At 42.1% G+C, this 22,198-nt stretch overlaps 1 long non-coding RNA gene across 2 annotated transcripts; it reads right to left on the bottom strand.

Moving 5' to 3' along the window:
* Nucleotides 1-1,269: 1,269 nt before the first annotated feature.
* LOC139044805 (uncharacterized) lies at nt 1,270-4,957 on the bottom strand. 2 transcript variants are annotated; one of them, XR_011502023.1, is made up of 3 exons: nt 4,857-4,957; nt 2,922-3,142; nt 1,270-2,651 (listed from the first exon to the last, which is right to left on the bottom strand). It is a non-coding gene; the product is annotated as an uncharacterized lncRNA (long non-coding RNA). The 2 variants fall into 2 exon arrangements; XR_011502024.1 differs by having other exon boundaries at nt 4,837-4,950.
* Nucleotides 4,958-22,198: the final 17,241 nt, after the last annotated feature.

Below are 22,198 nucleotides of genomic sequence, written 5' to 3'. Positions count from 1 at the left end.
TTCAATTCTATGATGGCTGAGAGAGGAGGAAGCTGCAGAAGAAGAGTTTGAAGCTGGCAGAGGTCGGTTCCTGAGGTTTAAGAAAAGAAGCCGTCTCCATAACATAAAAGTGCCAGGTGAAGCAGCAAGTGCTGATGGAGAAGCTGCAGCAAGTTATCCAGAAATCTAGCTGAGATAATTAATGAAGGGGCCACACTAAACAACAGATTTTTAATGTAGACGAGCAGCCTTATATTGAAAAAAGATGTCATCTAGGACTCTCATAGCTAGAGAGACGTCAAGGCCTGACTTCAAAGGACAGGCTGACTCTCGTGTTAGGGGTTAATGCAGCTGGCGACTTTAAGTCAAAGCCAATGCTCATTTACCATTCCAAAAATCCTAGGGCCCTTAAGAATTACGTTAAATCTACACTGCCTGTGCTCTAGAAATGGAACAACAAAGCCTGGATGACAGCACATCTGTTTATAACATGGTTTACTGAATATTTTAAGCCCACTGTTGAGATCTACTGCTCAGAAAAAAAGATTTCTTTCCAAATACTGCTGCTCATTGACGATGTACCTGGTCATCCAAGAACTCTCATGGGGATGTTTGACAAGATTAAGATGTTGTTTTCATGCCTGATAACACAACATCCATTCTGCAGCCTATGGATGAAAAAGTAATTTTGACTTTCAAGTCTTATTATTTGACAAATACATTTCATAAGGCTATAGCTGCCATGGATAGTGATTCCTCTGATGGATCTGGGCCAAGTCCATTGAAAACCATCTGTAAAGGATTCACCATTCTAGATGCCATTAAGAACATTTGTGATTCATGGGAAAAGCTCAAAATGTCAATATTAACAGGAGTTTGGAAGAAGTTGATTCCAGCTCTCGTGGATGACTTTGAGGGGTTCAAGACTTCAGTGGAGAAAGTAACTACAGATGTGCTGGAAACAGCAAGAGAAGTGGAGTTAGAAGTGGAGCCTGAAGATGTGACTGAATGGTTGCCATCTCACAATAAACTTTAACAGATGAGGAGTTGCTTCTTATGGATGAGCAAAGAAAGTGGTTCTTGAGATGGAATCTACTCATGGCGAAGATGCTGTGAAGACTGTTGAAATGACAACAAAGGATTCGGAATATGACATAAACTTAGTTGATAAAGCAGAGGCAGGATTTCAGAGGATTGACTCCAATTTTGAAAAAAGTTCTACTGTGGGTAAAATGCTATCGAACAGCATTGCATGCTACAGAGAAATCATTCGTAAAAGGAAGAGTCAATCGATGCAGCAAACTTTATTGTCTTATTTTAAGAAATTGCCACAGTCACCCCAACCTTCATCAACCACCACCCTGATCAATTGGCAGCCATCAACATTGAGGCAAGACCCTCCACCAGCAAAAAGACTATGACTCGCTGAAGGCTCAGATGATGGTTAGTATTTTTTAGAAATAGAGTATTTTTTAATCAAGGTATACACATTGTTTTTTAGACATAATGCTATTGCACACTTAGACTGCAGTGTAGTCTAAACATAGCTTTTATATGCACTGAGAAAGCAGGAAATTAATATGACTCGCTTTATTGCAGTGGTCTCGAACGGAATCCACAATCTCTTGGACATATGTGCATAACAATTGCTGTAGGTGTCTTATAGATATCCTTTATTAGATTAAGGGAAGTCCCTTCTATTTTTATTTTGCTGGAAGTGTTTTTATCATGAATTTTATGAAATGCTTTTTCTGCATCTATTAAAATAATCGCATGATTTTTCTCATTTATTCTGTTGATGTGGCAAATTACATTGATTAATTTTTGAATGTTAAATCAACTTGCATTCCTGGAGATACTAGTTTTTACTACATTAATTGGATTTGATTTTGCTAATATTTTATTTAGGATATTTGCATCCATGTTGATGAGGGACATTAGTCTATAATTTTCTTTCTTTGTATGTAATTGTGTTTTGTTATCAAAATTATGCTGGCCTCACAAGATGAATTGAAGAATGTTTGATACTTTTCTATTCTCTGAAAGAGTTTATGTAAGGCTGGTGTTATTTTTTTTTTCTTAAATATTAGAGGAATTCTCAATGAAGCCATCTGGGCCCAAGGTTTTCTTTGTGGGTCAAACTTATTTTAATAAGTTCTTTTCAGCTTAAGTAAACCAAAGTTAATTTCTATTGCTTAGAACTAAGGTAGCATTAGATCATAATAAAAAAAGGGAATCACGAATGGGGCTAGGTTCGAGGAAGGTGAAGTTATATACTTTGGTTTGAACATTATTCAAATTAACTATTGTGATCTCAGAAAGGTAATTTTTAAAAAGTAAGTTCAATATTCTTTTAATCACTGAACCAAAGAATATTTTATTTTCTTTCTCCTTTAAATATGTGTTAGACTGTTTTCTGAGAGGAAGTCAGTTTTTCTCCTATTAAAGCTCAAAGGGAGAAACTCATTGGAAGTTCAGATAAATGAATTATAGGACAATTCTGAAGTTCATAGATTTTGTGGTTGTACAAAAAGAGGGAATTCAACTTATTAAATATTTATTTTATGCCTACTGTGGAAAGAGGATGATAAAATATATGTTGGCAGATTAGTAGGCAGTCTTCGAGTTCATGGGATTGGCCATCCAGTGGAGACATCTTCAACAGACAATATCTGTAAGAGTAGATATGAATCATCATAAAAGACAATGTACCTATTATAATATTATACAATTGATCTTTTGGATCTATATTAATGGATGTGACTAGAAGCTTTCAATATAGCAGTTAAGAGAATTCTTTCATAGAAATAGGTGAGGTATGAGTTATTGGCAAATAAAACAAGAGGTCATATGACAGTACTTTATATATGGCATTGGAACGCCTCAACAGTCATTTTCTCCACTGTGTTAAAGTGGTATTAAATTACATGAAGGAGGCTGACCTGGTAGCGTAGTGGTTTAGTTCACACACTCTGCTTTGGTAGCCTGAGGGTCACTGGTTTGGACCCTAGGCATGGACCTTGCATCGATTATCAAGCCATGCTGTGGCAGGTGTCCCACATATAAAACAGAGGAAGATGGCACGGATGTTAGCTCAGGGTTGGTCTTCCCCAGCAAAAAAAGAAGAGGATTGGCAGCAGATGTTAGCTCAGGGCTAATCTTCCTAAAAAATAAAATAAAATATATGAGGACTTTGGTTTCCCAGGAGATGGAATAGACACACTTTTCTCAATTCCTTCTGCTAGTACAACTAAAATCCCTGGACATTATATATAAAACAAACATAAGCCAACTTTGAAAAACATAGAGAAGCCAGATTGACTAGGGACCTCATGACCCGAGGAATGACATGGAAGTGATCCCCCTGGGTTTTCTTTTTCCTCGTATATCCTAGGCTGGGTGCTAGAGAAGCTGGCAACCTGGGAATGCCAATGGGTACAGACAAAACAGGCCCCAAAAAAGTCTGCTCTCTCTAGCCAAAGAACCAGGAGAGAAGCAACCTATTTGCCTCTTTTGACAGAAAAATTTTAGAAAATAATCACTCTACTGAAGGCAAACAGATAAAATTGTGGGCCCACATGCACCCATCCCAACAAGTATCAAGTGGAGCCTAGACTTCCACACTTGCCAGGCTATATTGAAGAGCTCAACAACAGCATTAACCAACAGGAAGTGGTCAACATTCCACTCCACCCAACACCAGCAGAAAACCTTCTTTTTTCAAATGTCCATGGAACCCATAGCATGATAGACCATACCCTGGGACATAAAGCAAACCTCAACAAATTTGAAAAGATTAAAATCACACAAAATGCGTTCTCCAACCACAGTAGAGTCAAACTAAGAATCAATTTAAAAAAAGATAGCAGGAAACTGTCTAAACACTTTGAAACTAAACAACACAATTATAAAAAAAAAAAATCTGTGGATCAAAGAGGAGCTTCTAAAGACATTTTAAAAACGCATTTAACTGAATGAAAATACAACATCTCAAAATTTGTGGGAAACAGCTAAAACTGTGCTGAGAGGGGATTTATAGCACTAAATGCATAATTAGAAAAGAAGAAAAGTCTTAAATCAATAATCTAAGGTAACACCTCAAGAACCTAGAAGAAGAGCAAAATAAACACAAAGCCAGTATAAGAAAGGAAACAAATAAGAGCAGGAATCAATGAAATCAAAAACATAAAAAAATAGAGAAAATAAATGAAACCAAAGGCTGGTTATTTGAAAAGATCAATAAAGTTGACAACCCTCTAGGAAGACTAAGAAATTTAAAAAGAGAGAGAGAAGACACAAATAGCCAATATCGGGAATGAAGCAAGAGACATCACTATGGATCCTATAGACATCAAAAGGATAATAAGGAAATACTAGAAACAGCTCTACAAACATAAATTTGGCAAATTAGATGAAATGGACTAATTTCTTGAAATACACAAACTATGACATTTCATGCAACATGAAATAGATAATTTGAATAACCTTATAACCATTAAGGAAATTGAATGCATCATTTTAAAATTCCCATAAAGACTTCTGGTTTCTGGTTCCACATGTAAGAAGCTGGAAGTTATCACTCTGTCCTAACAACAAGTAAAATGTTGAACAAACTGAAAAATCAACAACTCCTCATAGGTCTGTCAGAGAAGTGAGGTCACGGGGCAAATTGTTGCCTTCAGAACTGGAGGCACTGACAGGTAAATACAGTCACACACTGCATGACAACGTTTCATTCAACGACAAACTGCATATATGATTATGGTCCTGTAAGAGTATAATGGAGCTGAAAAATTCCTGTCTACTTCACTGAAAGCAACAGGACTAACAAAAATTCTAGAAGGTCCTATATCAGACCTGGAGAAACTTCTAATGACCTGGATTGAAGACCAGACACAGAAACATATCCCTCTCACCACCATGATGATCACCACCAAAGCAAAAAGTTCGTTTGCAATGCTGAAAGAAAAGTCTGGACCCAAATATGATGTTGAATTTACTGCCAGCTCTGGGTGGTTTAAACAATTCAAAAATCATTACTCTCATTACATAATGTGAAAGTGAGTGGTGAGCCTGCATGTGTTGAGGTGAAGGCAGCTGAAGAATCTTTTGAAACTCTAGATAAGCTGATTGTGGAGGAAAATTACTTGCCAGAGCAAATATTCAATATAGATGAAACCTCCCTATTCTGTAAACAGATGCCTGAAAGGACTTTCACCCATAAAGAGGCCAAGTCAATACCAGATTTCATGGCTTTTAAAGACAGAATAACAGTCTTGCTTGGGGGCAATGTTGCAGGCTACAAATTGAAACTCTTTGTGATCTGGTCACATAAGATTAGTACCATATGGCCTAGGCAGTAGGCTATACCATTTGGTTTGTGTAAGTATACTCTATGATGTTTGCACAATGACTAAATCACCTAACGATGCATTTCTTAGAATGTATCCCAATCATTAAGTGACACATGACTGTGTAGAGAATCACAGCTTATGAGAGCAGAAACCCAGGAGGGTGAACTTCTGTGGGAACTAGTGCCAACATAGGGAAACCTGAACTGTAATTGATGAATTGCAGTAGGCTCAGCATGGACAAATCGGAGAGTTAAAATCTTCAGGGAGACTTAGTCACCATGCAAAAAAAAGCCTTTGACAAAATTCAACACCCACTCATGATAAAATCTCTCCAAAAAAACAGGAATAGAGAAGAACTTTCTCAATGTGACACAGAGCGTTTACAAAAATTCTACAGCTAACATTATACTTATTGGGGAAAACCTGAATGCTTTCTTCCTTAAGATCAGGAACAAGGCAAGGATGTTTGCTCTTATTCAGCACAATTCTAGCCAGTAAAATAATGCAAGAAAGGAAATACAGATCAAAAAGGAAGAAATAGAACTTTTCTATTTACAGATGACATAAACACACATCAAGCTTTTTAGAACTAATAAGTTACTATATCAAGGTTACTGAATATGGGATAAATATGCAAAATAAATTGTATTTCTATGTACTATCAATGAACACATGGACATTGGAATTGAAAATGCAATATCATATATGATTCTCAAAAAGTTCTTAGATGTAAATTTAACAAAATGTGTACAGGATTTGTATGCTAAAAACTGCAAAATAATGAAAGAAATCGAAGAACATCTAAATAAAAGGAAATCTATACCGTGTTCATGGATTGGAAGTATCAACACAGTAAAAATGTCAATTCTCCCCAAATTGCTATACAGGTTTAACACAATTTCTCTAAAAATTCCAGTTAGATATTTTGTAGATCAAGACAAGACTATTCGGAAATTATGTGAAAAGTCACAGAAACTAGAATAGCTAAAACAATTTTGCAAAAGAAGTGTTAAGTGGGAGAAATTCAGTCTACTTGATTTCAAGACTTACTCTGGCTGCAGGAATCAAGATTGTTTAGTACCGGCAGAGGGATAGACACATAGATCAAGGAAACAGGATAGGGAACTTATAAACAGACCCCCCACATTTAGTCCCAATTATTTTTGACAAAGATGAAAACACAGTTCACTGGGGGCAAGATACCCTCCATTGGTGCTGGAGCAATTTGACACCGATGGGCAAAAGAAATGAACTTCTAACTGGGTCTCACAATTTATACAAAAACTAACTCATAATAAATCATGAACTTAAATATAGAACTATAAAACTTTTAGGAAAAAAATAGGAGAAAATCTTCAGGATCCAGGTCTAGGCAAAGAGTTCTTAGACTTGACACCAAAAGTGTGATCTGTGAAAAGACAAATTGATAAATTTGATTTCATCAAAATTAAAAATACTTATTTTGCAAATGACTCATATTATAAGGATGAAAAGATAAGCTACAAACCAGGGGAGAATATTTGCAAATCACATACTTGACCAAAGACTAACATCTAGACTAGATAAAGAACTCTCCAAACTCAACAGGGATAAAAACAACTCAATGAGAAAGTAGGCAAGAGACACAAAGAGGCATTTCACCATAGAAGATATACAGATGGCAATTTAGCACTTGAAGAGACGTTCAACATCCTGAGCCACTAGGAAGATGTAAATTGAAGCCACAATGAGATATTACTACATAGCTATCAGAATGGCTAAAATAGAAAAATAGTGACAACACCAAATGCTCATGAGGATACATGGAAACCAGATCGCTCACACCCTGCTGGTGGGAGTGTAGAAGGGTGCAGTCACTCTGGAATACACTTTGGCAGTTTCTTAAAAAGCTAAATAAGCAACTATTGTACAACCCAGAAATCACACTCCTGGCCATTTATCCTTGAGAAATGAAAACTTACATCCCCACAAAAAACTGTACATGAATGTTGATACTGTTTTTATTTGTAATAACCACAAACAGGAAACAACCCAGATGTCCTTCAACAGGTGAATGGTTAAACAAACTGCAGTGCAACCATACCATGAAATACTACTCATGAATGAAAAGGAGCAAATTATTGATACATGTAACAGCCTGGATGAGTCTCCAGGCAATTAGGTTGAGTGAAAATTTCCAAACCCAAAAGTTTACATACTGTATAATTTCATTTATGTAATATTCTTGAAAATGACAAACTTATAGTAATAGAGAACAGATTAGTAGTTGCTGGAGGTTAAGACAGGAAGGTAGAGTGGGAGGAAAAAGATGTGGCTATAAAGGACAACATGTGGGATCCTTGTGATGGATGTGTTCTGACTCTATCAACATCAATATGGAGGTTGTGACATTAGACTATAGTCTTACAAGATGTTACAATTTTGGGGAAACTGGCTAAAGGGTTCAGGGGATCTCTCTGTTATGACAACAACATACGAATCACAATTATTTCAAAATAAAAAATTAAAAAACAAAAGTAGTCCAAGTCATAGTACGTACAGTAAACTCAATTTCCCTTTAGGGGTATTTACTTAATTGCTTTTTACCAATCTCCTACCTCCTCTGCTATTTGACCCTCTCTGACGCCACCCTAGCAGGGTAGTTGGGCACCTCCTTACAGTCTGGCAAGGATGGAAGTATGGGCTCCCCACTTGATGTTAGCTGGTGTGGGTGTCATGGGTCCACAGTTTTTTCCTGCTGTTTGGTTGCAGTAGAGTGGGTATTTCCTAAAACTTTCTGTCTTATTAGGTTGCCTATTCCCTGACTCGTTGTCTAGAGAGACCCGACTTTTGGAGGGCTTTTTTTTCCTGTACCCACTGGCAGTTTCAGATTGCCAGCTTCTCCAGCACTCACTATGGGATAGATGAGGCAAAAAGAAAACTCAGAGAACTCATTACTGGGTTTTTCTTTAGGTCCCAAGATCCTCAGCCAGTCTGCCTTCTCTCCACATTTTAATGTCTTCTAATATTTGTTTTATATGTAATATCCAGCATTTTTAGTTGTATTTAGAGGGAGGAATGGAGAAAGGTAAGTCCACTTGATTTTCCTGGAAGTCTTGGATTGCTTTTTAAAAAATTAAAAACCTATTGCCTTCCACCTCCCTTCCCCCAACACATGAATTAATGTGTATTTAAAAACCCAATAAAATAATATGGAACAGCAAGACTCAACTATAGTTGGGTCTAGAAAAAAACACATTTTACATATAAGGACACAAATAAGAGTAAAAGAGTGATACACACACACACACAAAACCTCTTAGCACTAAGAAAGAAATTTAGGAAGGTTACAAGATACACGATCAATATACAAGAATCAATTGCCTTTCTACACACTAGCAATGAACAGTCCAAAATGAAATTTATACTACAATAGCATCTTAAGAGACGCAGAAAAAGTATTTGACTCAATGCAGTATCCACTCTTCAAAAAAGTTCTCAATAATTAGGAATATGTAGGAACTTCCTCAACCTGATAAAGAACATCTACAGAATAAATCTGCAGCTAACATCATATTTAATGATGAAAGACTGGTAACTTTCCTTCTAAGATCAGGAATAAGACAAGGATGTCTGCTCTCACCACTACTATTTCACACTGTACTGGAAGTTCTAGCCAGTACAATAAAAGTAAGAAAAAGGATTAAAAATATTCAGATTGGAAAGGAAGAAATAAAATTGTCTTTAGTAGCAGACAACATGATAGGCTAGTAAAAAATTGAATAGAATGCCCCAAACAGCTATTAGCACTAATAAGTAATTTTAGCTAGGTTGCAGGAAATGAGATTAATCAGGCTGTCTTCTTGGTCATTCTGTTCCTAGTTTCACATTTCTCTAAGAAATTCTTTGCCCTGATAGGCATGTTAAGTCTGTACCACACTCCTGATCAGAATTCTTCAGTTAACTTCTCATTGGCTGCAGCATCAAATCTAACAGCCTTTGCGTGGCTTGTAGACCCCTCCATGTTTCAGTTCCTGTTTACTCTCCAGCCTCATTTCTTCCCACCAGCTCCCTAGCTTTCGGCTCAAGTAACGCTGCCCAATTTGTGGTTCCCCAAATGTTTCCTGTTCTTTTGTCTCCGAATCATTATATTTACTTTCTCTTTTTCCTGAAGCATCTTTTCCTGCGTTGACATTCCTACTTCTGAAAGTTTCGGCTTAGTCTTCTAGGTAAATGCTTCACTGATTTTCCAAGAAATTAATTAATTAAACTTTATTAATTTATGTAGTTAAATTAATTATTTAACTCATCTTACTCATGACTGGAGGTGGATACAGTTCATTAGATCCTTGGATCATTCCAACCTGCCTCTCCAGCTTCCACCATATCACGCACAGGACCATGACGTCAGTATGAGATTATCAAGTTCTTTATCAAACGCTCAGGCAGATCTCAGAATGGTAGAACGGTGTGGTTGCAACCCTACCTATCCTAATTTTTCCCTTGGCAAGGGTCTCTGCTGGGTGCTGACCATCCTATACTAAAAAAGAAATAGCCCCACCTCTCAGTGGCTAAGAGTTTAGTGGGGGAGAAATAGAAAAGTAAAAAGGCAAGTATAATACACTGTGGTAGATGCTAAATAAAAAGAAAAGCTAGCATATGATTTCTGAGAAGAAGCACAAAGTCTTGTGGTGAGGCGGCATCCAGGGGGATGTTGATCAGAAGCATTTTCATAAGGAAGTGAAACCTGAGCACGGACCTTCTGTGCTCCAGACGAGTACAACCAGCTGACTTTTTAATTCTGCAACTATACATACAAATGGCGTCTCACACTTGACTTGTCCACGGTAGATCTCTTGCTCCTGTCAGGAAAATTTGTGAAAGAGTTTGAAATGGGCAAAAAAATCATTAGCACACTCTTCTGGGTTATCTGTGCCTTTCATTATCTTTGAGTTATTTCAAAACTGTGAATTAACTGAAATTAATGCGGATGGTTCTTGTCCATATAAATGTAAATGAATTTTATTTGGTGGAGGTACAGTTGAGCCCCATCTCCAAGAGGCCAGTTTTTCATCTATTAACAAATTCATTTTGGCGTTCTTCATTGCATATGTGTGTGTGCGTGTTCTTTGAATTCTTATTTGAGTTAACTGTAGCATTTTACTGGTTCCCTCATTCATTAATGAGTTAAACATGATCTTTATTTTATATTTGTATGATAGTCGTGATTTAAACTTTTTCAAAAAAAATTTTAACGGTATTGGAGGCCATGCACTGAGCTGTCCAGTGAACCCACCTGACGGAGCAGGTCAACTGTCTTGCGGCGAAGGGCGCCTCTCTTCTGACATAAGCTCGGGCGCATCTTTCTTTTTTTCTTTTTTGATTTCCAGAGAGAATCCAAGCAGCAATAGAACTTTACCTTTGTGGATTCTCCGTTTCTCTGGTTTACTTTTTCCCTCTCTAATGATTTTATGTTTTGTTTTTATTTCTGGCTCCCATGTGGCCTATGGTCAATCTTCCCAGGGTAGCAGCAATGAGGCAATTTGGTTTTCTGGGTTTTTTAATCTATTCTCTCTTGAGTGAAAGACAGTCAGGAATCTGGTTTGTTCATCTTTTTTTTTGTTTTTCTGTCTATTTTTAGCTCAAATCAAGTGAGAATTCTGAGACCATTGGGAAGAAGAGCTCTTTAATACCTTGTGCAAGTTTGACTCATGACTCTTGTTTCTGCAACTTGTTCTTGACTTATAGCTGAAACTGTGCAGACAGAAAGAACTATAATCTGTCTGTCTGTCGCTGCATGAGTGTGACATGTTCCTCTGTCTCTGAGGGTACTCATACACTAGATTAGCATGTGCCTTCACTTACTTCAGAGCCCTCTTCTGATTGGCTTTAGAGATAATTAAGTGTCCATATAAACTGAATATTCCTACAATCCCAGAAAATAAGGAAATTAAACATCTAATACCAATTCAGAAACTTTTTTAGAATCTAAGTTTATATAATTAAAATTAATCTTTGGCAAATGAGACTAGTTTAATCATTTTGATTTAAAACATAGCATGTCACTTCACTTATCAGTGTATAACACAAGCATATATTTTATTATTTTACAAGCATATATTTTACTTACTTTATCCTTCCCAAATGTAGACAGGCTTACTAATAAAAAATGCTAACACAATGTTATATAATATTTAGGATTATTACGTATCTAAGTTTGTGTTTAACTAAATTTAATCATTATTCTGAAAAACTTTTTCTTTCAACAGTTTTTTTGTGGCTTTCTTTTGGTGAGCAAGATTGGCCCTGAGCTAACATCTGTTGCCAACATTCCTCTTTTTGCTTGAGGAAGATTGTTGCTGAGCTAACATCTGTGCCAATCTTCTTGTATTTTGTACCTGGGCTGCTGCCATAGCATGGCTTGATGAGTGATGTGTAGGTCTGCACCCAGTATCCAAACCTGTGAACCCTAGGCCGCCAAAGCTGAGCACGTGAACCCAATCACTACACCACTGGGCTGGTACCAGTAATTATGTTTTTGTAGCGGGAAGATAACTACAAGATGTTATGGTGATCTAAAACTTGATATTGTTGAGTTAGTTAGTAGATAATCATTGGATATTTACACAATGTCTAAACACTATAAAATACCAAAACACTGATTACTAACATAATTTTAGGTTTATATGCTATTGCTTCTTATTTTTATGCTATAGACTCTATATCTTTGGGTCACATTAATGCTTGTGTTCATTTTTGCCACTTTAAGAAGATGTAAAAGGGACGTGTGTGGCTGTAGAACGTTGTGTTATCGTGTGTGGTTGTGAGTTTTGCTATTCTGCTAAAATGCTTGCGTTAGACAGACAGTTCTCCCTTGTCCACCTGCTAGTTTTCTCTCTAAATAGAAGGCACTTCAGTTAAAGTTATACAATTAATATGATGGTTGAGGTTGTCCAAGGAGAAAGTGTGACAGAGAAATACAACCGCGCTTGGGCTTTTGTTTTTTCCCTAAAGCAGTGGTTCTCAAACTTTTCGGCAGGTCCTGCAGACCAGAAAGCAGGAGCCCCCGTCTTCCTCACAGGCACTATCCCCAAGTACGTCTCCTACACATCTCATCCCATCTTAGCTTCCGATGCTCAAAGGACCCGGACTCCCCTGGGCCCTTCTTCGAAGATCAGTGCGTGGTCACCATTCCACATGTGCCTCTGTTGAACTGAGAGCTCTCTGATGGCTGAGCATGCTCAGTTCTACCCCAGACACATTTATTCATTACTGGACTAGGTGCCCAGAAAACAAGCATGCTATATGAAAATTGTGTAGGATTTCTTTTTAAAGGGTTGCTGTGAGAAAGAAATGAAATGGTGTCGCAAAAGCACAGTGCCTAGAACAGAGTGGATGCATGTAAGTGTTGGCTCTTTTGAAGTCTGGTTGCTCACCAGCCTCCCAGTGAAGCCAGGAAAACTCTGAGGGCAGGATCCAAAAGTGGCATGTCTCTTTTGCCTCCAAAGGAACCTAATACAGCTGGGTTGAAAAGGATGCATTCAGTGGCCTGGAGGGCCAGCCCTGCCTAGAGCAGATGCAGCAGAGACTGGATGCCTTTCTTCCTGTCCAACCTCAGGGAACAGGTTGTCAGACTCTCATCAGTGCAAGCCTCCATCCCCTGGAAACAAGTCCATCCGGGTACCAGCTCACTGAGGGCTTTCAGCCTTGGCCACGTGCTGATGCTCTATCCACCTCCGTCACTCAGGAACAGCTGACTTGACTTAGCGCTACAGGAATCAAGATACCAGGATCCCTTAAGAAAGGCGGAGAAACTTGCTCCCACCTCCCATAGCAGCCAGCATGTGCAGGGCCTGGGCTGCAAATGCTGCTGAGGAATCCCATATGAAGGTGAATGTGGGTCTTAGAAGTACCCATCCCTAGTCTAGGTTGTCTGGACTGGGGATAGCCCTGGGGCAGGTGACGGAGGGCGGGGATTGGGGAACACTGGGAAGGGAAGAGGACATTCAGGAGAAGGAGAGAGCGCCCAGATGAAGTCCTACAGGTCTGTCCCCAGAATCTGGAACCTGTGCTAAGTCTCTTTAGGAGCCGTCCAGGAGGAAAGAGGGATGCAGGCAACAACCTGATAAATGGCCAAGGAGAGCAGCTCAGAAGAGCATGTTGTTGTTGTCAACAACATGCTCATGGAGGAAAGAGAAAGGAGAGAGCTGCTAAGCGGGGACTGGCATCAGGAGGCACAAGGAATGGACACGGAGGAGCTGGGAGCCAGGCAGGAGGAGAGGGGCCTGCGCAGACAGAGGAAAGGAGACTCGGGAGGACTTGGGGGAGCTCGGGGAACAGGGAAGGGAGACGTGGCCCCAGGGACTCAAACCCCAATAGCCCTTCAGGATCCCTGACACTCTGTCGTGGACAGCGTTCCCTGGTGGACTGAGCTCTAGGAGAGCAAGCTGGGCCTGGGCGGGGTAGGGATGGTGGAAGAACGCCTGCCTAAAAGAAAAAACATCCAACAAAGGAAAACATTGTTTTCTTTACTCTCTGACACCAGATGCATGACTTTTCTACACCAAGCAATTCTGCAGTTCCCTGCGGACATCAGGTGTCAGGATTTAATTCAATTCTGACACCAACTACAGAGTTAGTGCTCACAGGTTAAGGGCTCACGCCCACAAAACTGCCCTCACTTCAGACGCCAACTGTAAGTACAGACCTCCTGTCCTTCTGGCCAACAGGCTTTAAATCAGGGGTTCCCACACCCCGTCCTCAGGTTTGATATCTGCTAGAATGGCTCACAAAACTCAAGAAAGTGCTATATTTACTGTTACCAATTTGTGATAAAGGATACAACTCAGGCACAGCTAAATGGAAGGGATACATAAAGCAAGGTATGCAGAAGGGGTGCAAGCCTCTATGCCCTTTCTAGGTGTGCCACCCTCCCAGCACCTCTCTGTGTTCACCAACCTGGAAGCTCTCCAAACCCATTCACTTAGGGTTTTTATGAAGGCCTCATTACATAGGCATGATTGATTAAATCATTGACCATTGGTTATCCATTCAACCTCCAGCCCCTTCTCTCCCCAGAGGTCAAGGGTGGGGCTGAAAGTTCCAACCCTCTGATCACATAGTTGGCCCCCTTGGCAACCAGCCCCTCATCCTTAGGGGCTTTCCAAGTCACCTCATTAACATAAACTCAGGTGGGGTTGAAAGGGGCTTATTATGTATAACAAAAGATGCTCCTTTCACCTTTATCAGTCTAGAGCTGTCTCAGGAGCTAGGGACAAAAATCAAATATTATAAACAAAAAAAATGCTCCTATCATTCTTATCACTTAGGAAATTATAGAGATTTTAGTAGCTCCAGCTAGGAGCTGAGGATGAAGGTCAAAATATATATTTCTTATTGTATCACAGTATCGCACTGCCCTACCCTGGGCCCAGGAAATACGTCCTGGGTGCCTGCCACAGAGTCCTAGCTCTCCTTGGATGGCTCTTGTATAAACCAGGTCAATCACAGGGTCTTTGCTTTCAGGAACTTATCATACAAGACATAATCTTGATCAACAGAGCTTGGGGACATCCAGGGATGGGGTCTCCCATTCCCACAGATAGCCCTGAAGACCAGACAGGGTATAGGTAAGGACATGAGCCCCCATTTGTCATCTTTAGAGCCTTTTGAAAGCCTTCTGTTCAGGCTTAAGAGATTCCTTAAATGGTCCATCCAGCCCAACATTTGTCTCTGAGACTGTAATGTTAGGTGTGTAATGGGTGTATGTTGGACCAAATTGAATAGGAGCAAGGACAGATGTTCTTTGAAAGATTAAGGATAGCCTTGAGGTAAAGGGGTTAGGGAGATTCCCGCAATATCACATTATGGCCAAAAGCGTTCTGCAGCCAGAAGACAGGATTCCAGTCTTGGTCCCATCATTTGTGACCTACGTTACTGAGCAAGTTGCTTAACCAACCTGAGCTCATTTTCATAATCTGTCAACTGTCATGGTCCCTGGCATTACGGTTGGCACCTAATAAATCCTAGTTGAATAGAAGAGTAAAAATATATCATCGAGTATTATACAAACGTTAGCATTATGTAACAATTAATAAGACATGCATCAAAAGTAGGTGGAGAACTGCAAAACCAGAGAGAGATTTGGTCATCAAAAATCAGGTTGACACAAGTAATCTAAAGTCATATGACAGCTCTCCAAATGAGTAGAGTTACTCAGCCTGGACAACTCAGACATCACTGAATCACCTGGACAGGTTTTCCTAGCTCTGCTCTTGCAACCATCAGTAATAACACACATTCCTTGTCTCTATCTTGGGTTCTTTTGAGGATGAAGCAAATTTGAGTCCCCTAAAGTCTAGGTGGTGGCTCACAGTAACAGTTTCCAAGGATAAGGTTTAGATATAGAATGAATTCACAGAACAAAAAGAATTCCCTTCCAACATAACGTCCAGGACTTTATAAATGCTAAACTCAAAGCAAGCACAATGATTCCTGAGACACAATTGAGGGAACATTATCCACGTCCTGGATCTCTCTGCTTTTGTCTACTAATATGGACACTCCTAACCACCACAACACAGGTACAGAAAGCCATTTACCTACTTTCCTGGTCCATGGCCATGTTAGTTATCTACTGCTGTGTAACTTAGTGGCTTAAAACAACACACATCAATTATCTCGCAGTATCAGTGGATCAGGAGTCCAGGTACAGCTTAGCTCGGTTCTCTGCTTAGGGTCTCCAAAGGCTGCAATCAAGGTGTCATCCAGGGCTGGGTTCTCATCTGGAAGCTTGACTGGGGAAGAATCTGCTTCTAAGCTCATTCAGGTCACTGGCAGAATTCATTTCCTTGTCGTTATATCACTGAGGACCCTGGCTTTTTGCAAGCTGTTGACTAAAGGTCATCCTCAGCTCCTAGAGGCCACTCTCAGCTCCTAGAGGCCTCTGGAAGTTTCTTGCCACATAGGCTTTTCCAACATGGCCACTTATTCCATTCAGCCAGCAAGGAGAGTCTCTGGAGTGAGTCTTCTAGCAAGGTGGAGTCTTATATAACATCACCTAATCGAGGAGGTGACACTCCATCACCTTCGCCATATTCTATTGGTTAGGGGCCAAGTCTTGCCTCTAGGAAGGAATTCTCTTGCAACAGCTAAGGTGAGGGGGGTTCCAAAAAGAAATGAACAGCAGAAGGCAGGGACTGTGGGGTCACCTTAGAGTTCATCCATCACAGTGGCCAAATTTGGCAGTTGTCCAGCCCCCTGAAGGCCAAGCACAGAATTCATCATGCCATGTTAAAATTATTTGCTAACACCCAAAGAGAAAAGGGGGTAAGGAGATACTCCCAGGGTACTCCCAAAACCTTTCATGAATTATGTCTCCTGCTGAACTCGTCCCTGGCCAGGTGATCAGGTCAGGACCACCTGAAAATGCCCTGCTCACACCTGACTCCACCATTTTGGGATCTGGCATCCTTTCTTCACTCCATCGGCCGCTCTGAGAGATAGTGCTTCCCATCTTTCCTTTCTCCTCAGGGTTTAACCTTAGTTCACACTTCTCCCCGTCCCACTCCCCTTCCTCCAGGGCCCCAGAGACCTTTTGCCAGCTTCTCGCCCCAAGTAGCTTTCCCATCCTCTGATCCTGTCTGTGTATCAACCAGGTCTCAGACGGGTCTAAAACCAAACTCTCAGCTGCACACTAGATGCTCATTCTTCAGGACAGAAGGTGTTAGCCTGTCAGATTCTCTTTACCCCAAAAGGTAAAGAACCACAGTGTTAGGGGATCTTCACCAGCACATTTGGAAGAAAATGCAGACAGCTCACGTTTGGGGGCGTGGTCTGGCTGTCTTCTCCTCCCTTCCTCTCCCCAGGGTGCCAGGCCTGAGCTGGGCCATCCCCTGTAGCCTCAGCTGTGATCAGCCAGGGAAAAGCAGCTCGGTAGGTCGTGTGCCTGAACCTGGAGCAGTTCCCAGGCCCCACTTAGCTTATCACCTGCTCTGTCCTTGCCTTGAAGCACAGGCCTTGGGAGCTGATAGCATCCTCCCTTCCTGCCAGAGTCCACACTGCAGGGGCCTGGGAATCTGGTGTTGGCTCCTAGAGAGGGGGTTGAAGGCCAAGTTGTCCTAAGGTGGCAGGTGTGTTCAGCCTTCTTCTTGACAGGCTGCTTGGCTTCTCTCCTTGTATTCCCTCTGCCCAAGGCCCCGCAGTGCTTATTTGGGACCATGGATGTAAGGGCAGCATCTCGCCCCTGTCTAGGGCTCTCTGGGATCTGCTGTCAAGTAAGATCCACCGTTGTTCAGATCTTGCCCCCACAGACATTTCATCTTACTGGCAGGAACCCTCTCATGGCCCTGTGCTTCCAGAAACCACACACGCAGAAACGAGGCATCAACACCTGGGTAGGAAGCTTTGAACCTGTGGTTGGCAAATGCTCCCGGATCGTGCCAGGGGCAGGCTGAGAGGTGGGGAAGAAATGGCGATCAGCTGAGCATTTGCAGGCTCAGGAATTCCACATGGCATCAAAGTCACAGAGGCCTCCAGTCAGGTTCCGTGTCAGGCTATGGAGAGTTGCAAGGATTCCACAATAGGGTTCCTACCACACACCACCAGAAGGAAAAAGCAAGTTCTGCGTATGGTTAAGACTAGAAAGGCACCTGACAAGAAGCGTCCACTATGCATTCTGAACACTACATCAGGTCGGATGGGCAAGTATCACAGGAGTGATTTATGGCAAAATCATACCTAAGGAACTTAGAGAGCCCTGACTTCTCATTCTTTGTGAAGCTAACTTCATAAGGAGAGAGGGAGGCCACACTGGTTGTTCTTGGGAAACGAGATGAAATAACCAGGTTGGAATGGGTGGCACCAGTTCAGACTGGATGGGGGCAGGTGCAATGAATGTGACTCAGCTCCTCGGAGTCAGATGGAACAGGCAGAGTCCCAGGGAGCTGGATCAGCAGGTCCTCACCTCTGGTCAGAAAGCAGCCCAAACTCTGAACCAGTCTGCCGCTTCTGTGTTGGCTGTGCCTGCAAATGTGCCTGCGAGCAGAACAAATGAGCACAGGTTCACCCCCCGGCATTCAGCAGACCCTGGTCCACATGGGGCAGATTTAGAAACACAGGCTGCCTGTGACTCGGAGGCAAAAACTCCCACTATTGCAGTGTGGTATCTCATGGCAGGTTGCACCAATGCAGAGAACTTTCTCCTAGGCCTCAGTTCGGGGTAGAAGGGAGAGGCCAGAGTGATGAACAATTCTGGCATAGAAAGAGAGAGAGAGAGAGAGAAGAGGAGAGCTCACCATTCCCTGTCAGAGGCTACACCCCAGGAGTGGGGCGAGTGCCGGCAGGGCACCCTCTCAGTGATACCGTGGGCTTGTGCTCTGAAGACCAGCTCAGAATTCAGCTTCATCTCCAGGTCATCTTAAAACCCTAAAGATGCTCAGGTCCCTCCAGTGACACTTGCCTGTTCATAGTCTCCCCAGGCTCTTCCGATGACTCTACCGGACACAGAGACACAAGGACAGATGGTGTCAGTAGAACGTGTGGGAAATGAGCTTCCTGAAGAGGAGGGAAGAATCTCCATCCAGGGCTTCTTGGCCAGGGTGCTGTGAGCACAACACAAGTGTGCACAGACCCTGATGCCCTGGGCCCTTGGGAACCCTTAGAATAAACAGTTATTCCTCACAGCTCCGGAGGCTGGAAGTCCAAGATCAAGGCACCGGCGTCTGTTGAGATCCTTCTTCATGGTTCATAGGTGGCTGTCTTCTCGCTGCGTCTTCACATGGCGAGGGAGCTCTCTGGGCCTCTTTTATCAGGGGATTAATCCCGTTCATGAGGGCTCCACCCTTGTGACCTAATCACCTCTCAGAGGCATCACCTCCTAATGCCATCACATTTTGGGTTAGGTTCTCAACATATGAATTTTGGGGGGACACAAACATTCAATATATAGTGCCTTAGCTGACCCACCCTTAAAGCAGGGACACCCAGGGATTGTGTGAGTCACATTTCTGCACACTTCTGTCTCCTCTCCTGTCTTGCTGCTCAAAGCGAGGTCCACCTATGGCAGCACCATCACCTGGGAGCTTGTTAGGAATGCAGACTCTCAGGCCCCCCTCCAGACCTGCCTAATGAGTCAGAATTAAGAAAATCCCAGGCGATTCGAGTGCACATGAATGTTTTTAAGAAATGCTGCTTTACCAGACACTAAGTTAGTGATGTATGGAAAAGTGTGGTCTCGGGGAAAAGTGTGGTGGAGGGAGCCACACAGTCGTGGTTTCAAACTCCAATCCTACTGCTCCTGCCCATGTGACCCCCTGCAAGTTATTCATCTTCTCTGAGCCTCAGTTTCCTCACCTGCAAAATGAGGACAATCACAGCACCCACCTCATGGGACCAGGGGGAGAGCTAAATCGGCTGATGGATGGGAAGTGCCTGGTGCACATAGGTGCCTGGTGGATGACAATTCTGTTTCTGGAGCCTCTTTCCTGGCTGATTCTTCAGGGATGGGGCTGAGGAATGGGCATCTTTAAAAGCTTCCAGGTAATTCTGATGCAAGGGCAGGTGACAATGCTTCATGTCATTTACAGAACCTGCTACTTGGAATTTTGCCTGGACAGCGCCCTGGTGCCTGGGAAGAGGCTGACTAAGGTTGGAAGGTGAAATGCCCTGTGGTGGGAAGAGGAGATGGCCCACGGCCATGGCAGGGGGCAATGGTCCAGCCCTTCAGGAACACGGCGGAAGATCAGATTTGCCAAGGCACAACCCAACACCCAGGACACTCACCAAAAGGACAGGGGAGAGAGAAGTGGAGGCGCGGGTTTAGACAAGCCATTTTAGGAGCTTGGCTGAGAAAAGAAAGAGGTTTGCGACAGAGAATCAAAGGGACTTTGAAGAAAGAGAGAGAACTGCAATGGCATCATGGAGGGTTAACTAAAAGAGCATTTATTCAGCATCTAACATTTTCTTCTATAGGTTTGTTTTTTTTCCTTTGGAAACTGTATAATACAGTATACATTTAGAAAAGTACGTAAAACAAAAATGTACAGTTTAACAGATAATTATAAAGCAAAGTCTTGCGTAGCCACCAACTAGCTCAAGAAACAGAATCTTGCCAGTGCCCAGAAGCAAGTGCGGAGCACGGAGTCCCTTGCAGCACATTGCACATGCATATTACTTTATTAATGTCCCTATTTTACCTACGAGGAAGCTGAGACTCAGGTTGGTTAACTATCTCCCCCAGGGTCACATAGCTCCTAAGCTGCAAAGCCAGAATTCAAACCCATGTGTGTCTGACTGCAGGATGGTGCTAAGGGGGTGGGGCCCCTGCATAGGATGGGGAGGGCAAGACTGGAGGGCCAGGACCCAGAGGAGGTGGGCAGGGAGGAAACGGACTTGGGGCCTTGGGTTAACTCTTCTGAGCAGGGAAGGATGAGAGGAGAGGTGAAGAGCAGTTCCTCTGGAGTGAAGAGGGAGCATGTCCCGGAGGTGTCTGGCCTCACCCAGGCTTCTCCTCATCTCTGCCTGACAGTGCCAGGGGTGGTCAACCCTCAGGAAGGCTTGGGAGAAAATGCACTTGAAGCTTTCTATTAGACAGAGCCTGGCAGGCAGGTCTGGGAACAGGCCAGTTGCAGGAGCACCGAATGAAAGAATGTCCATGGAGATGGCAGAAAGCCAAGCAGAAAGATGGAACCACCCCCAGAGGGAAAGTTCCCAGCTGAGCTAGCTCAGTGCCCCCTGGGCCCAGCACTCTCAGGGAGTGAGACTATTTGCAGAGGAAAATGCTCTGCTGGGTTAGCCTGAGGGTGCATGCTGGGTTTCAAGCAAGATAAGACAGGAAAAATGGCACTGGTCCATGGCAGGTCAAGGTAAACCCTGCTAGACAGAGTCATCATTCTGAGGGAGACACGTGACTCATGTAACTCCCCCACATAGGGACATCTCTGCTGTTCCATAAGCAGCTGGGAACTTCTGAAACCTGTTTATGTGGAATTAGAACATCTAATAAAGGAAATCTGACAAGTGTCACACCCGCCCATGTCCTTCAGCTGCCCAGTTCCCACCCGTCCCATCCCAGGTAAACGCTATTCTTAGTTTCTTAGGCACCTTTCCAGAGCTTTAAAAATGCATATCCAAGCAAATCAAATGCTAGATTATTATTCCTGCCCAACTTTTAACATAAAAGCAGCCTATTACACGTAATGGTTTGCACCTTGATTTTTTCCCCCAATTTTTAAAAACTTTAGTGAAATCCACACAACATAAAATGTACCATTTTAACCATTTTCTAAGTGTACAATTCAATAGCGTTAGGTACATTTATATTGTTGTGCAATCATCACCACCATCCATTTCCTAGCTCTTTTCATCTTTCAAAACTGAAACTCTGTCCCCACTGAACACTAACTCCCCGTTCCTCTCTCCCCGCAACCCATGGCCACCACCATTCTCCTTGGTCTCTGTGAGTTTGTCTACTCTAGGTACCTCAGGTCAGTGGAAACATACTGTATTTGTCCTATTGTGCCTGGCTTATTTCACTTAGCATAATGTCCTCAAGGTTCATCCATGTTGTAGCATTTGTCAGAATTTCCTTCCTTTTTAAGGCTAAATAATATTCTATTATATATAAAGGCCATGTTTTGTTTATCCATTCCTCCATTGATGGACCCTGCAATTGCTTCCACATTGTAGCTATTATAAATAACATTGCTGTGAACACGGGTGTACAAATATTTGTCTGAGTCCCTATTTTCAAGTCTTTTGGTATACATGAACCCTGCTGTTTTTACTTAACAGTATCTTAGAGATATTTCCCAACTGGTAGAAGACTCATTTTATACATGAAAAAACTGGGTCCCAGAGAGGAGAATTTTGTTGAAACTGGAACTGGG

Source organism: Equus asinus, chromosome 3, assembly GCF_041296235.1.
Source record: "Equus asinus isolate D_3611 breed Donkey chromosome 3, EquAss-T2T_v2, whole genome shotgun sequence".
Classification (NCBI taxonomy): Eukaryota; Metazoa; Chordata; class Mammalia; order Perissodactyla; family Equidae; genus Equus; species Equus asinus.
This window is presented reverse-complemented; position numbering and strand designations above follow the sequence as displayed.